This window comes from Canis lupus, chromosome 8 (genome assembly GCF_003254725.2).
Source record: "Canis lupus dingo isolate Sandy chromosome 8, ASM325472v2, whole genome shotgun sequence".
NCBI lineage: Eukaryota > Metazoa > Chordata > Mammalia > Carnivora > Canidae > Canis > Canis lupus.
In genome coordinates, this window is record NC_064250.1 from 67,405,161 (window position 1) to 67,421,151 (window position 15,991).

General features: G+C 40.1%; 1 long non-coding RNA gene across 1 annotated transcript; it reads right to left on the reverse strand.

The window, feature by feature from the left end:
- Nucleotides 1-9,933: 9,933 nt before the first annotated feature.
- On the reverse strand, nt 9,934-11,761 carry LOC118355540 (uncharacterized). The gene is made up of 3 exons (XR_004818227.2): nt 10,675-11,761; nt 10,275-10,421; nt 9,934-10,072 (listed from the first exon to the last, which is right to left on the reverse strand). It is a non-coding gene; the product is annotated as an uncharacterized LOC118355540 (long non-coding RNA).
- Nucleotides 11,762-15,991: the final 4,230 nt, after the last annotated feature.

A 15,991-nucleotide genomic window follows, 5' to 3' on the forward strand; every position in this document is an offset into this window, starting at 1 on the left:
CCACTCTCAGATTACAAAATGGGCACTAACTTACCCTTTTGCAAAACCATCTGTATTAAGAGATTTAATAATATCCATAATTTTGGCCCTACAGATTGTACTTTCAATGGGAATGAAATAGTGCAAACTATGAAGAAGATATATATTTAAAGGAGAATGTTTTTCATTGCAGTGTACTCTAAAATAGATAATATCCTGAAGCAATCTAGACAGCCAATAATAGGGTCAGATAAATTAGGATATATCTCGCTAACAAATTTTTGTGTAGAAAATAAAGTCATTACAAAAATGTCTTTAATGATAAGGATGCATATTTACTATAATGTTAAGTGTGTATATTGAATACAAAGTCAAATAGACAATACAGGTCCATGTGCAATGAAGAATAAAGCATTTAAAAAATAAAACTCAAAAATGTAAAAGAAATAACTGAACATTTATCTAATATTTGAATAAGAAAAGGATTCCTAAGATTTAAAACAAAAGAGAGATCACCCAAAAAATTAAAAATTAAATTTACTACATAAAAATGTTAAAATTCTCAATGAACCATAAAGTTCAAAGAAAATGACTTTGTAACAAATATGATAAAGGTAACACTCTTCTTAATAAGAAACTCATACAAATTGATAACAATGTTATATTCCAAAAGATAATTAGGTGAAGAATGTGGATAAGTCATTCAAGCACACAAATGGAAAAAAATTAATTTTGAAATAATCAAACACACGAGCAAATAAATAAATAAACTGAACTAGGGTGTTTGTCAAATGATCAAGAGATTTTTTAAAAAAAAATGCACTGGCCAATGCTGGGGTAGGGAAGTTATGGAGTGAGGGCATTCTGATATATTGTTGAAGAAACGTAAAGAAAAATTTATAAATAGTAATTTTTAAATATAAATCAGGAGTTTTAAAAATGTTCATATCTTTTCCCATTTTTTTATTTTTATTTTTTTTTATTTTTTTATTTATTTGTGATAGTCACAGAGAGAGAGAGAATGAGGCAGAGACACAGGCAGAGGGAGAAGCAGGCTCCATGCACCGGGAGCCCGATGTGGGATTCGATCCCGGGTCTCCAGGATCGCGCCCCGGGCCAAAGGCAGGCGCCAAACCGCTGCGCCACCCAGGGATCCCTCTTTTCCCATTAATTTTATTTATTGATATCTGCCCTCAAATAAACAATCCTATAAACAGATAAAACTTTATACCTTAAAATGCATCACAGAGTTATTGAAAGTGCAGAAACTGAAACAATATGAGTTATCACAATAATAATTAAACACTGGAAGAAGAATATCAATTTTAAAAGATTGTAGTAGATGTGCTTTGAATCCTATAAACTTCTGAAATGAACACAACACAAAGAAGATGAAAAATAAAACAAAAATAATCTATCTTCAATGAAACCAAGAAAGATATTTTAAAGTGAAAATTAAATGGCATAAGTAAATTTGTTGAAACAGAATATCCAGTATAGCAAAGATAGGAGACCACAGATTCTTCAAAGAATAAGGAAGTGAGGTCATGGCAGAGACTCTCCACAGACAATGGATCAGTGCTCTGACTTTCACCCTATCCCAAGCCACCCTCCTGACCTTTTCCTCTTACATAATGCAGCAGCATACAGCTCACCCAGAAGGAGCTCTGGCATTCAAGGACAGTGGGAAACCAGAAACCATTATGGTACCTCCACCAAAATCCTTGAAGAGAAATATGGTAAAATAAAAAGAGACAATGAATATAATCTCAGAATAATGTTGCTACTCAGTAGGGTAATAATGTGCCTCCACATTGTCCCATTGAAAGGGATAATGACTTCTACAAAATAAAAAGTCAAAGCAGAAATATAAGGACCTAATTATTAAGAAGAAGAAGAAGGCAAAAAAAGATAAACAAATTGACAAAGACCAAGTAAAAGCAGAACAGAAAAATAAAGTCATCCAATAAGTATAAGTTCATTTTGGAAGCACTTGATAGGAAATAGGCTTTGCCACAGTAATGCTCAGGAACATAGGAGACAGGCTTGAGAAAACCTGAGCAGAATAAAATAGAAAAAAATAACAAAAAGTTTAAAATTACAAAACAGAAAATGATGACTGTGGAAGATGACAAAGGAGATCCAATGTATGCAGAATTGGTGCCTCAGATTAATGAGCAAAAGAAATATAACATACAAGTTACCCAAAGATCTAAGATAAGAAAATGGCTTTGAAATAAATATTTGAATGTACAGACACCTTGAGAATGGGCCACTAGCTGCGAGTATATTTTATTTGAGTCATTATACCTCAAAAATACAAAAGAAATTCTATAGCCAGAAAAAAATGTCAACTCGCCTTTCAGGGGAAAAAAAAAACCACCTGCCTTTATACTTCTCCCTAAAACATGGAGTGCTATAGTACAATGGAATAATGTCTTCAGAGTCCTCAGAGAAAGGGTGAGGCAATAGTTTTATAGTCAGCCAAGATATCCTTTTAGAATAAAGCAACAAATAGATCTTTTTTAAAATTTCCATTTTTTTAAAGATTTTATTTCTTTATTCATGAGAGACACAGAGTGAGACACAGATACATAGGCAGAGGGAGAAGCAGCCTTCCTGTAGGGATCCTGTTGTGGGACTCAATCCCAGGACCCTGGGATCATAAACCTGAGCCAAAGTCAGATGTTCAACCACTGGGCCACCCAGATGCCCCTTCATTTATTTATTTATTTACTTGAGAGAGAGAGAGTGACAGGAGGGACAAAGGGAGAGGGAAAGAGAGAATCTCAAGCAGACTCCATGCCAAGCATGGAGCATGACATGGGGTTCAATTTCAAGACCCTGAGATCATGACCAAGCAGAAGCTACCCAGCTGGCCCAATAAATGCCTCTTTTAAAAAAAAAAAAAAATTAACATCTCAAAGAAAAGAATTTCCATGATGTAATCTTAAACAAGCTATGAAAAGCTTCTCTGTCACCATTCCAAAATTAAAGAAAGATATTGTAAAATTATTGGGACTATTATATTATGTTTTAAAAACTAATTGAAACAAACATTGTACAGCTGTGGAAAAACATTGCCATTAAACAGAATACATATTCTATCAACCATGATGTTAAAGCTATCAAACAACATAAGAGGAAGAAGAAAGGAGAAAGGTATTTCATAAATAATCTTCTCTTGTGAAGGTTGAAATATCAATATCCATAATGTCTGAAACTAATAAAATATATAGGTATATTATTTAAATGTGTGAAGTATTCACTTGAAGAAATAAAAATAATAATGTAGGTAACCAAAACCAGACTATATGGAAAGGACAGAGGGAAGCTAGTTGGAAGGAAATCAATAAACACTATCTGAAGAAATAAAAATTATGTATATTCTATAAATTTATAGCTATAACTACTGAAAGAAAAAGTGAGCTTCAAAGTACATACTGACCTTAAAATATCAGGCAAGGATTTGGCTGGTGCAGTCAGTTAAGCTGTCAACTCTTGATTTCAGCTCAGGTCATGAGATCAAGCCCCATGTCGGGCTCTGCACTGAGTGTGGAGCCTGCCTGAGATTCGCTCTCTCCCTCTCGCTCCCTCTGTCCTTCCCCCACCACAGGCATATGCTCTTTCTCTTAAAAGAAAAAAAGAGTCAGGCAAGGATAAATTCAAGGCAGAGAGATTTAAAGGAGATACTTATGATCATTTTTAATGAGTAAACACATCACAATGGACGCTCTTTAATATTTATACAACAATGAAAACAGCAGCAAAAGTACAGTCCAAAAATGTAGTAAAGGTAAGAAAAGACAGTAATATAATAATGTTACAACATTTTAATGCACCTGTCTCATCCTATAAGCATAATAATTTAAGTTAAAGTAAAATGAAAACAATAAATAAAAAATAAAAAAATAAAGTAAAATGAAATAAAGATGTGAATCTACAATAACCTCAAAATGAAAAGGTTTTAGAAAGTTAAAAACAATAAATAAAGTCAGGAGATGGACAATCTAAATAGCATAAGATAGAAATAACGTATGGATCTTTAATACATTATATACATAATTGCATGATATATAGAAATGATTTAAATACCTATATAACAGACAGGGTTCGAAGTTGCAACAACAGAAATTGTGTCTGGGTGATTAAGCACAAAAAGATGAGCACCATTTACAGAACCATGAGCTCCTCTGAGGAAGCACAGCAGGTGACATACCTGCAGAAACTTTCCCAAAATCCTTATTCCACAATGCCCCAATTTGGACTCTTCCCTCACTGCCACTTCAAATTCCACAAGCCGAAAAGCCCTTTCCATCTCAGAAATTTGAACCTGCTCCATTTGCTGGTTTTAAAACCCCTAGTCTGCTGAATTCAGCTTTTATCCTTCACATTTCTCAAGAAGCTCACTTCTAGCATCCCTGGGATGAGTCTGCTTGGTAGAGTCTGAGCCAGATGCCTGAGTTTTCACACAAAAGGAGCCCGGAGAGCTAATTTTAGGATTCACACAACTGGCAGGCTTGACTCAGAGAGCTTAGCAACCCCAAACATAGCAAAGGTGTCCTAAAATGTCTTGGTAGCCAGAGTACCAGGCAGACATCTGCCCCAGTGGACTACAAAGCCTATCCTTGGGAAAAGGGACCATGCCTTCTTTTTCAAGTCCCATAGAATGCATATTGAAAGAGTTCATAATCAATAGGCCACAAAGAAAACATCACTAAATGTTCTCAGATAGCTATAGCTCAGGTAGGTTCCAAACACAAAGTCATAGAAATTTTTAAAAGGGGGGGGGGGGAGCATGGAAAGGATTCCACCCAATCTGTAAATTAAGCAAGTAAAACACACATACACACAAATCTCCCCTTAAAAGAGGAAGTCTCCTTCATGGTAGATCATCTTTCTAACATAAAATCACAGTTAAACAAACACTATGCACCTAACTGGTATTCTATTGTTAAAGCCACATTCATCACGAAATGTCTTTAAATAATTATAAAAATTTTACATTACTAAGAAAACCGAATAAAAAATATAGGAAACATTCAACCAAAGAAGAAAAGATCAATGCAAGAAATGGGAGAGGAATAAACCCAGACAAAAGGTAACCAGATCATAAAAACAAAGAGTGATGAATTCGAAACAGAAAATGGTAGGAAGGATAAATAAACCCAAGAATGTGCTTGACAGCAACAAAGAATTAAAAAAAAAAAAAAAACTTAGGTAAGCTTATCAAGAATAAAAACCTTTGAAAGTATAAATACCTAAATAAAAATTATTAAAAATTCAAAAAATAACCCCAAAAATGGAAAGTGAGAGATTAATTTGCTTAAAGCAAATAAACTTAAAATTCTTGATGAATTTGATTTTCTTGATTTTCTTGATTTTCTAAGAAATCAGAAATAAAAAAGTTGACCCTAGAAGGAGAGACTGTCTCATGGAAATGATGTCAAAGAAAAAGTAGACTTTTTTAGAAAGCTGGTGTTCTAAAAGAGATGGTGCTACAGGTGAGTTTCTTTGGATCTTTAAGGAATGGATTATTTCTACATGCTTGCCATTCCTCGGGTGTGTGGGGAAGAAAGAGAAGCTTCTAAATTCTTTTTGTGAAGCCAGCCTAATGTGGATTTTTAAACCTGACAGAGAGGATAAAATAAAACTACAGACCAATCTCACGTATGAATATTGATGGAAAATCCTAAATAAAATATTAGCAAATAGAATCCGGCAGCACATTAAACCGATTTGAAGATAGGACTCTAAGCACAAACTGAGCCCCCCTCTCCCTGCACCCAATCCATAGAAATGATAGTAAAGCTATTTTTAAAACAAACAAATAAATGCATGCACAGGAACATAAAACAGGGTGCTCTCAGAATGCCAGAGCGGTGAGAACCCCCGACAGGAGATGCAGCTTCAACATGGAGGCTTGAACATGTTCCTTCCTGAGATGCCACTCAGATGACAGTGAAGTAATATTTTTTAAGGCATAAGCCCACAAGAACAAGGGAGGCATGTATTAGTTTTATTGCTGTGCAGCTAAGCCTCCAAGTCTCATGACTCAACACAAAAGAAGTTTATTTCTCAATCGTGAAAAGTGCTATCCACTCCCAGACCTTTAGGAACCAAGGCTAATGGGGGCTCAATGGAATCACGTGACCCCCCCCCCAGGTGGTCCCAGGCTTCAGCACCCAGTGAGCAAGGGGACGAGAGAGGGAGATGTGCTGTGAGCCAGCCGTGGAAGTGAGCACATCTCTGCCCACACTGGACTGCTGGTTACTCAACCCCAGCACCCCAGCACCCCAGCCACCTGCAGGGAAATCCGGAAACACATGTGCCCAGAGGTAAGTGTGTGAGTATCTGCTGAGTCCCCAGCACACTCCACCTTTCCGGTCAGCAAACACTGACCTCATGTTTCTTTGCATACCTAAAACATACTCAACCACACACCCAGGAAAGCAGCCCCAAATGCAGTGTGCCCTGTTGAATCACCACATTGAACCCAAAGTCCAGGGCGTACGGTTGGGGCTCAGTCTCCCTCATCATCAGGTTCAGATGTGAGAGGCTGCAGAGAGCCAGGAAGCACGCTAGGTCATGCAGCTGAGGCCCCAGAAAGGTGATGAAGCCATCTTAAAGCCATGACTCAGAGGAGGATAAGAACTGAGATTAGAAGTCCCCGTTCAAGAAGAGCTTACAGATTAAATTCTGAGCCACATGAGGAAAGCTTGCATCATAAGAGTTATATAAATACAACTAAGGGGAGGGAGATTCTGTTGTAAGGAAATGGAAATAAAATGTGCAATTGTGAAAAGACTCAAAATATGACAATGAAGTTAATTAATAAAGAAGTATCAAACCAGAAACCCTGAAATTAAAAATATAGGCTGTGACCCAGACTCAATATTTAAGCTGTACATGGGACACACTCAAAGATTGAGCCTCGTGAAAGAGAATAAGAGCCTGAGTAACTTAACCAGGATGCAGTCCAGAGAGATAAAAAGCTAGAAAACATTCATAAGGGATTTAAAATCCTTAGAGAAAAACTGAAGACAGGGCTGGCACTTGTTAGTTCTTCAGCAAATTCCTGAAGTGTAAGTGAAGGAGCCAAAATGTTCTGTTCACATGTAGGCCATCTCTGCCAGGCGGTGAGCCCTTGCAGAATAGAACCCACATCCTGGGCACATCTGCATCCCTGTCACCCCGGTGCACGCGATAGGGCATCACTGAGGTGTGTTGGGTTCATGAGAACTGGGACATGTGTTTATTTCTGGGGATTTAAATGCATACAGAGATGTCAAACCCGCAAATAGATAGCGTGGCCTCCTGGCCTCCCTGCTCCACAAGTAATATGTTGGCATTTGCAAAGAGCTACCCCCGTGCCGGGCAGTGTCCCGTACACTTTCACACGTTAGCTGACTGACTTATTTATTTATTTATTTATTTATTTATTTATTTATTTAGTATTTTACCAAGGTAAGAACACTTAACACGAGAGCCACCTTCTTAACAGTTTGTTGTTGTTTTAAATGCACCATGCAGTACCTTTGTCCACACAGGCGCACAGCTGTGCAGCAGCAGCTCACTGATTATTTTAACAACCCCAAAAGGCAGAGCTAACATCATCCCCACCTTAGACATAAGAACAGCAAGGCACAGAGAAGTTGAATAAATTCCTCCTCGAGCAGAAGTTTAGAGCAGACTTTGAATTCAGATCCCTCCTGGGCAGGCTCTCGGGAGCACATCCACGTTGCCAAGCTGAGCTAACGAGCACCAAGAGGAGGATCGCTTCCTACATTCTGTTCACTTTAGAACGACAGTGTCCAATCCCTCTAGCCACATGTGATCTTCACGTTTAAGTTAATTACAACTGAATAGGTTTTTTAAAATCCAGTTCCTCAGTGACACCTACCACGTGTGCCTTCAATCGCCACACACACTAGTGGCCACCATACCAGACATCACAAATAGAGGACTTTGTCACAGAAAGTCTTCCCGGGCAGCGCTGCCTCAAAACATAGGTCCTTCAAGGGCAAAGATCGTATCACACATATGTCATAATTTTCCTGCTGGGGGGAAAGTGTCAGCTCAATACTTAGCACGGTAGAAACCCTTCATAAATACCACACATCCGCTCACAAGGCATGTCCTTATGTCCTAATGGCAGACCGGGGTAGCTCGTGGCGATCAGCAAGCACTCATATAAAGCAAATATCCACTGCTTGCCTAAGGAAAAGACTCCATCCTGTTGTACTACACAAAAAGCCAGAGTCCTTCATCTGCCCACTCTGCTCCTAATTGGGGATGTTTATTGTGTTCTTTTGTTCATATGGATTTTTCCTCAATAGATATATTTGACTATTTAGTAGTTCTGAACTTTCAAAACCCTGCAGAGAAAGCTTGAAGTCAGAATCTATTAAAGATGTTTGCAACATTCAAAGCAAAGTTTTCCAAGACTGTGATTTTATTTTCTTTAGGTTTTTTTTTTTTTTCAGTAGCTGTTTTCAAATCCCATAACATTCTGATGGATTTCCAGAAGCGTGTTAATCAAGACCTTCTGCTTCACTGGCAAAAGCCAGAGACAATTTCCACAGTCCACGCAAGTAACATATATGAAGGTCCTACTACATGCCTGCCCTGGGCGAGGCACTGGGGATTTAGAAGGTTCCTACAATGTCTCTGGTCTTGCGCTAGGAACTGGGCATCCAGAGGTGGTCCCTGGACATCCAGGGGCTCCCCAGCTTATGGAAAAGAGGGCATATAAACACTCATTCACTCCCTCATTTGTTCATTATACCAATATTTATCAGGGATCCACTCTATGCCAGGCACTGTGCTAGGCAGTGGGATACTGAGCAGCTCCAAACAGCTCAAATTCCTGCTTATGTGAGAACACAGTTCAAAAACAAACAATATATGAATATATAATATGTCGTATGTCAATAAATAATATTAAGCAAATAAAACAAGCTATGGCGACAGAGGGTAGTGGTCAAAGGCAGGATTTTCGACAGAGTGACAGCAGGAGCTCTCTGGCAGCGTGATGGGAATGTAGCGAGGGAGAGAGCCAGGAGGACATATGTGGGGATACGCAGGGAAGAGCTGGGGAAACCAACAGCCTGGAGGGTTAGGGGGGTTCGGCATGGGGTGTGGGAGGGATGGAAAGAGCAAGAAGAGGGAAGAACAGCAGGGCATGAGGTTGTGGATGCAATGAGGCAAAGTGAAAGAGGAGCTTAGGGGTTCTGGAATTCATTCTGAGGGTTCTGGGAAGAATTGTGACCTCATCACACTTTAGAGAAAGCTTTCTGAACAAAGACAGACACAAGCAGTCAGGGATGGAAACAAGGAGATTGGTTGGAAGACACCCGCAATCTCCTAAGGGAGGGGTGGCTGTGTCTCAGGCCAGGGTTGTGGGAGCCCCGTGGTTTCCTCGCTTCTGTGAAGTGGGAGAGGAGAGAGGAGGGAAAGGGAGCAGGATAAATCCAGGGCCAGGAGGGAGTGCTGGTAGGGAGTGCACAGGTGTCAGAGACACACACAGGGATGACATTTGATGAGGTTGTCTAGAGTCTCAGTGAACGAGAATTTTTGATGAACAACACACTTTTCTGTTATACACATGCCCTGTGTGATATTTGGGACATACTTACACTTAAAAAGTATTTGTTATTCATCTGAAATTCAAATTCAACAGGCTGTTCTGTGTTTTGTCCTACAATCTGACCAACCTAGGGCACAAGAGCAGGGCTGTTGGGCAAACCTAAGCTAGAAAAACAGGGAGGACTTGGCCATACGAGTAAGGAAGAAAGGAGCCCCAGGTAAAGAGAATCACCCACCCCTTCTCTGAATTTCTGTGAGAATTCCGGAGAGCAGGAGTCGATCATCTGAGGAAGGGGAACAGCAGCATACAACCCCCCTCCAGTGCCTCTAGAAATCAGGAGTCAAATCAAGAACCAAAGGTCTAGGAAGGCAGCTTTATTATAGTTTCAGAGCTTCCTCTCAAAATCTGCAGTGTGCGTACTGTTCACATTCATTGCTCACAGATGAGAGGTCAAGATGTCCATCGCCATTCTCTTCCAGTCTGCTTGCATAACTTGAACCAGAGCTTGAGACGTTAGAGGCTCATCAACAATTATGATCATTCATGCACATTCAGTGAGGGTCTACATTAAATGTCTCATTCAAGATCCCCTAGACCGGCCCAGCTTCAGACCTCCCCCATCTCCTCCTCCCACACTGCCCCTCCTCACCCCCGCCACTCCCAGAAAAGTGATAAGGGAAGAGTTTTGTTGAGCTGTACAAATTACCTGAACAAATGTGCAAGGAGAGAAATGCATGTTGTGATCCAGAGGACAATGAAGAAATCAGTCTGATGTGAAAAGAATACAGGAGAGAATTGGAGCCATTGAGCGCTGGGCTCCCACACGTCTGCTTCAATGGAAAGTTTGGAAGACCTTGGGATGGGAGAAATAGATAGAACAGCAGGGAGGAAAGCCAGAGAAAAATTCTGCTCTCCCGAGTCTATTCACAGAGGTAGCCAGGGGTGGGAATGAGAAAACACCCTGACTTCATGAGATTTTTATTAAGAAGCAGAAGAAGACGTTAAATAATGGCTTATTTGAGTGCACATCCTCGGCAGGGAAACAACCAATGATTGCAGAGAACTATATTATTACTTTGTGTTTGCTTATCTTTTTCTCTCCTTACCTGATAATCATCTGTAGCTCTATCTGTCTTTTTAAGGACATGTAAGAAAATAGAGAAGGTTACAGAGGACAGTCAAAGAATTGCATATTATTACCTGGCTTTCCAGAGCTGACTGTGCAATTGTTTGTTTTTGATGAGATAACAATGAAGATAGAATTGTTCAAAGCAAATGCTGCTCACATTTCATCAAGCCATACCTCACTGCCCCACTCTCACGTACAGCTGCCCCTCCCACCACCAAAGGCTCTCAGGGACACTAGAGCCACTGCCAATGGAGTGACTGGTGAGAGGTAAAATCCTTTCTTTTTTAGATCTCCATGCCCATTGGGACCAATGAAATTCCTGTATTATCGGGGTGGTGCTAATTTCTAGGTACCAGGTCCTTATATAGTTTCTCCAATAAGCCTTATTGTTGCAACTCTCCATTTCTTAGGTATGCAGACCCTTCCCAAAAAAACACCCTCCTACCTGCCCCCAAACCACCTGCACTCCTTAAACATCCTTCCTGCTCTGTGATGCTTTCCTCCATTGCCCCAAGTATATTTTGCCATTACAACCTTTGTTCCATGGATACAACACATTTCACCCTTCAAGTAAATGTTTCCACTTCTTTGTTTCCAAGTTTTCCTTCTCTGTGCATGAGCTCCATGGGGTAGGCATCATAGTCTCTGTATTTCTGGAGGCAGAGTTACCTCTCCTTGGATTTTTGTCCAATAAATAAATGATTGGAAAAAAATATATCAGAGTTTATGAGGAATAGAGGAAGAGTATTATTTTAGGAGTCCTCTACATGCTAGGTGACAGGCTTTCCATCTTATCCCTATGATGCTACTGGATGCCTTTACATTTGACTCGTGTTGATTCATTATGAGCCAGATTGTAGAGAGAAACCTGTACCATTGCTGTAATGAAGGGAACATCTCTGCACGAGATCAGCTCTCATATTGTCTTCAGTCTCATCTGGATGACAGTACAGCCTAGAATGAAAGACTGGGAGCTATGGAGTCCAGACACTCTGTATTCAAACACAGAGTTTGTGGTTTGCTACATTCCTGTGAACCTTGAAGAACTTTTAAATCTATGAGACTCAGGTTCTTTATCTACAAGAAGAGGAAAATGAATTATCAACTTTATAGGAGAGTAAGGTAACCTTTATAGGAGAGTAAGGTAACCTAATAACCTAACCTAATTATCAACTTTATAGGAGAGTAAGGTAACAGGTAGGCTTAGCACAGTACCTGCTGTAGCATCATTAAAATACTAGATGTTATAATTGGTGCCATCTTTTATTTTCATTTATGCATTCTCTATTGACTAATCATCTCTTCAGCAAACCAGCAGATCTAGCTTCATACTGCATGACTGTCATCACATGCAGAATGGTTTTCATAAACCCGTGAAAAGTTCTTGGGCTCTATCCAGAACCTCTTGCCCTAATCCCTGCCACACTTCATTGCCCAGACCGACTCCCTGCCTTCTAGGATCCCAATCTCACAACTCCTCTTCCATGGATGACTCTGCCCTTCTTAGATCTGATGACTTACCCACTGTCTGGCTTTGACTTTCTGGTTTCCAATCTTGGTCACAAGATTGGTTCAGCTGCTTCCTCATCTGCTATAATGGCCCCAAGCATTGCAAGCATTATATCTGCTCTAGTCCAGGCCCTGAGATCTTACACCAGAAGAGAAATTTAGAATAGATTTCTTATGCAATTCCTTTCTGATAAATGAGGAGGTACTGAGATAGAGAATGTCACAGCTTCTGCATTCCCTAGAAGTAAAACCATCTTTTATACACATATAAATATGGATAATCTTTTAGAATATAGATAATCTTCTTGAAGTGATCTGCCATAGTTTATTTATAGCTGGGTTAATGGGTGTGGGGGAGGTGGAATGTGGTATAGAGCAGACACTGGCTAGACACTGTTCCAGTTACTCACCTTTGTGTAACAAATGATTTCAAAACTCACTGGATTAAAACAACAATTTATTTAAAAATTAAAAATGAAATAAAACAACAATTTATTGTTTTTAGAACTCATGGTTCTGTGGGTCAAGAATTTGGAATATATTTACAATATACACAGAATATTATATATATAATATTATCATAATATCTCTTTAGGTTGGTCAAAGTCTTATCTCCAGAAATTGTAATTAGATTAGGGGGGAAAAAATTTTAACTTAGATGATACTAATTAACATGTAGGAATGGATTCTGAGGATTAGCAACAATGCCCATCACTGGTTAACGTGTATGTCAATAACTAGATTTGTACATCAGATTATGCAGAGTTGTTCCAGAAAGCAACCCTGCATTATTCAAGGAATCCAGAAAGAATAAGCAATGGAATTGTGCTGATTTTTAAATATAATTTTCCAGCAGTTTAAGAAGAATAAGTTTTTCATTTAAAAAGCCAGCAGGATCAGCAGGCAACAAAGTTCTGTTTTAGTTGGAAATCAGTGGGTGGGAATATAAAGCCACTTTTTTTTCCTAAATGGAACTAGAGAAGCAGCAGATCTAACCAGTTGTAATCAGCCAAATTTCTTTTTTTTTAATAAATATATGAGTAAAATTTAGGGCTTTCTTTTTATATTATATTTTTTAATTCAACATAACGGTAGCAAATCACCTTTGCTAATCTCAGTTCCTTTCCCTGCATACAAATATTTATTTGGAAGAGATCAAAAGGAACTCATCTGAAATCCCATGAACCCTGGGAAATCAGGGATTTAGGACAAAATAGCCCATGGCCATTTGCATATGGAAGTAAAAAGGTATGACTATCTACTGGTATCTCACCTGTTTCCATTCCAGAGGGACCCAGGTTGGGTGATTGTGGGGCACGAGTTCCCTGGGCTGAGGCTGGGGAAGCTGTCAAGCCAAGGATGGGCAAAATGTGGTTGGTTTCAGTAAGTAGCAGAGAGTGGACTGATGCAGGGGTGAAGTAAAATCAGGGATCTGAGAAAGGTGACTGAGGCTCAGGACCAGATAAACAGTGTCACCCAGTGGCTGCAGGATAAGGACTGGAAAGGGTCATATTAACCTATGTCCTTCACTAGCCACCATCCTCGGGCCAATGACTAGACCAATTTCTTCATGTACAATATTAGGGCTTACAATGCCTACACATCGTTTATTTGACAATCCAGTGAGAAAAATACCTATGAATGGCTTGGTCGATTACCTGGCACATAGGGATGTCCAATAAATAATCTAAGAGGCAGGTCTGAAACTGGTCAATGAACCAATAGCTCAAGATCCAGCTAAATGCCCTGTCAGGGCAGAAGTCAGAAGCAAACTGGGAATATCTCTGGGGTGTTTCTAACACACTGTTGTTGGGGGGAGGGCACTGATTCGGGCAGTTGCTGTCACACCCAACAGAACAAGGGCATCAAACATGAAGGTGCCTTCATTTATGTCATAGGTCTCTTCCCCCTATAGCTTGTGGGCCTGTCCATTTTTGTGTATACGTGTCTGTGTGTGTGCGTGCATGTGTGTGCATGTGTGGGGCGTGAATGTGGCAGGGGAACAATTCAGCAAATTGTATCATAAATTCACTAAGGTGGCTGGCCTTGGAAACCCTGAAGTGAATCCTTTTGAGAAGGAAAGAATCTTCTGGTCTAGTAATTAATTGAAGCCTACTTTTTCTGCAGTGCACCTTTCACTGGGTGCTCATGTTTACGATGAGGTGGTAAAAAGCAAGTGGATGCTCACATCAGAATATGAGGATGAAGATTCTGGCTCTTTAATTTATTTAAGGCAAGTGCCTTAACCACCCCAAGGCTCAGCTTCCTCATTCCTGAATGGAGATTACATCAGCTCCTATATTCCCATGTTTTTATTAGGATCAAATTACTGTCTACCACCTTTCATAAAATTTGTCACCAAGTCCTGCAGATTCTACAGCTACCTGTGTGAGAAGCCATGCTTCTTCTCCTTCTCTCAGTGCTCCCATCCTGCACTTCAGGCTTTCACTCTTGCATGCTGTGCTTTTGGTGACAGTCCCCCCTCCCCCATGATTCCCCTTGCCGTCATCCGTGTTCCACCTGCAGGGAACCCAAACACCATCCAGAACTAGTGTGTAAGCCTTCTGCAGCTCCGCAAGGCCAGCCCTGACCTGGCACCATTTTGCTTATTGCCTCATCTCAGTGTCCCTCTAGAGGACCCCAAAAGCCAGGTACACAGATCTTCTCCCCCACCCCACCCCCATCCAAAGAGCCCAAGCTCTTTCTGGTTACTCACACAACACACTTTGCATTTCAAAAGATGAATTTAGGGATCCCTGGGTGGCACAGCGGTTTGGCGCCTGCCTTTGGCCCAGGGCGCGATCCTGGAGACCCGGGATCGAATCCCACGTCGGGCTCCCGGTGCATGGAGCCTGCTTCTCCCTCTGCCTGTGTCTCTGCCTCTCTCTCTCTCTGTGACTATCATAAATAAATAAAAATTTAAAAAAATTTAAAAATATTTTTAAAAAAAAGATGAATTTAAAAAATCATGCCAACCGCCCCCCACCCACCCACCCAGACAGCCCAGGACTAGCATCTTTTCTGGTTCTGTATTTCAATGTGTCTAGCTAAGTTTTGCACCTAGTGGGTGCATTAAACATGTACATTAAGTGATAAAGGAGAAAACTCAGGTCCCTCTAAAGGACAAACATTTTGGTGGAAATCCCAGATTTCTTGAGTTGAAACTTACTCATCCAAGAATCTCCCAGGGAGAGATAAGCAAGCCCTACTCCTTGAGTGGTCTATAATTAGACTATGACAAATAGGTTCAGAGCATGTCATAAAGAGTAATCTCTTTGTGAGCAGAAGTTCTCTTGTCCTTGAGGTACTTTCTGTGTCACTCTAATCTTATATTCTAAAATCTTGGATATATTTCTGTCAAATGTAGGCAACTCTTGATTTCCTTTGCCGTGGGTGGAAGTAGAGATGTGAGCAGTCCCAAACATCAGAAAAACCCACAATTATATATGTTCAGCTACCTGACAATTCAGTTATATTCAGCATGATCAGTATTACCTTCTTGAGCTCCTAACGTGCAAAGTGCAAAGCCACAAAAAGAAAAGAAGAAGAAGAAGAAGGGGATGAGCAGATAGAAATGCAATAATTATCCAGCTTGACCAAACTATTGGGTGCTAGTGAATACTTGTGGAAAATGCTACCGCCAAGGTAAATTAGGGTGGGACAATAGAAAGTCTTGAATGCCAAATTGAAGAATGATGGATTACCACCTGGGTGTCCATGGGTCCCATCTCTCTAAACAGATAGTTACAGGCATCACACTTTTGCAATGTGACCTCTACTGTGTT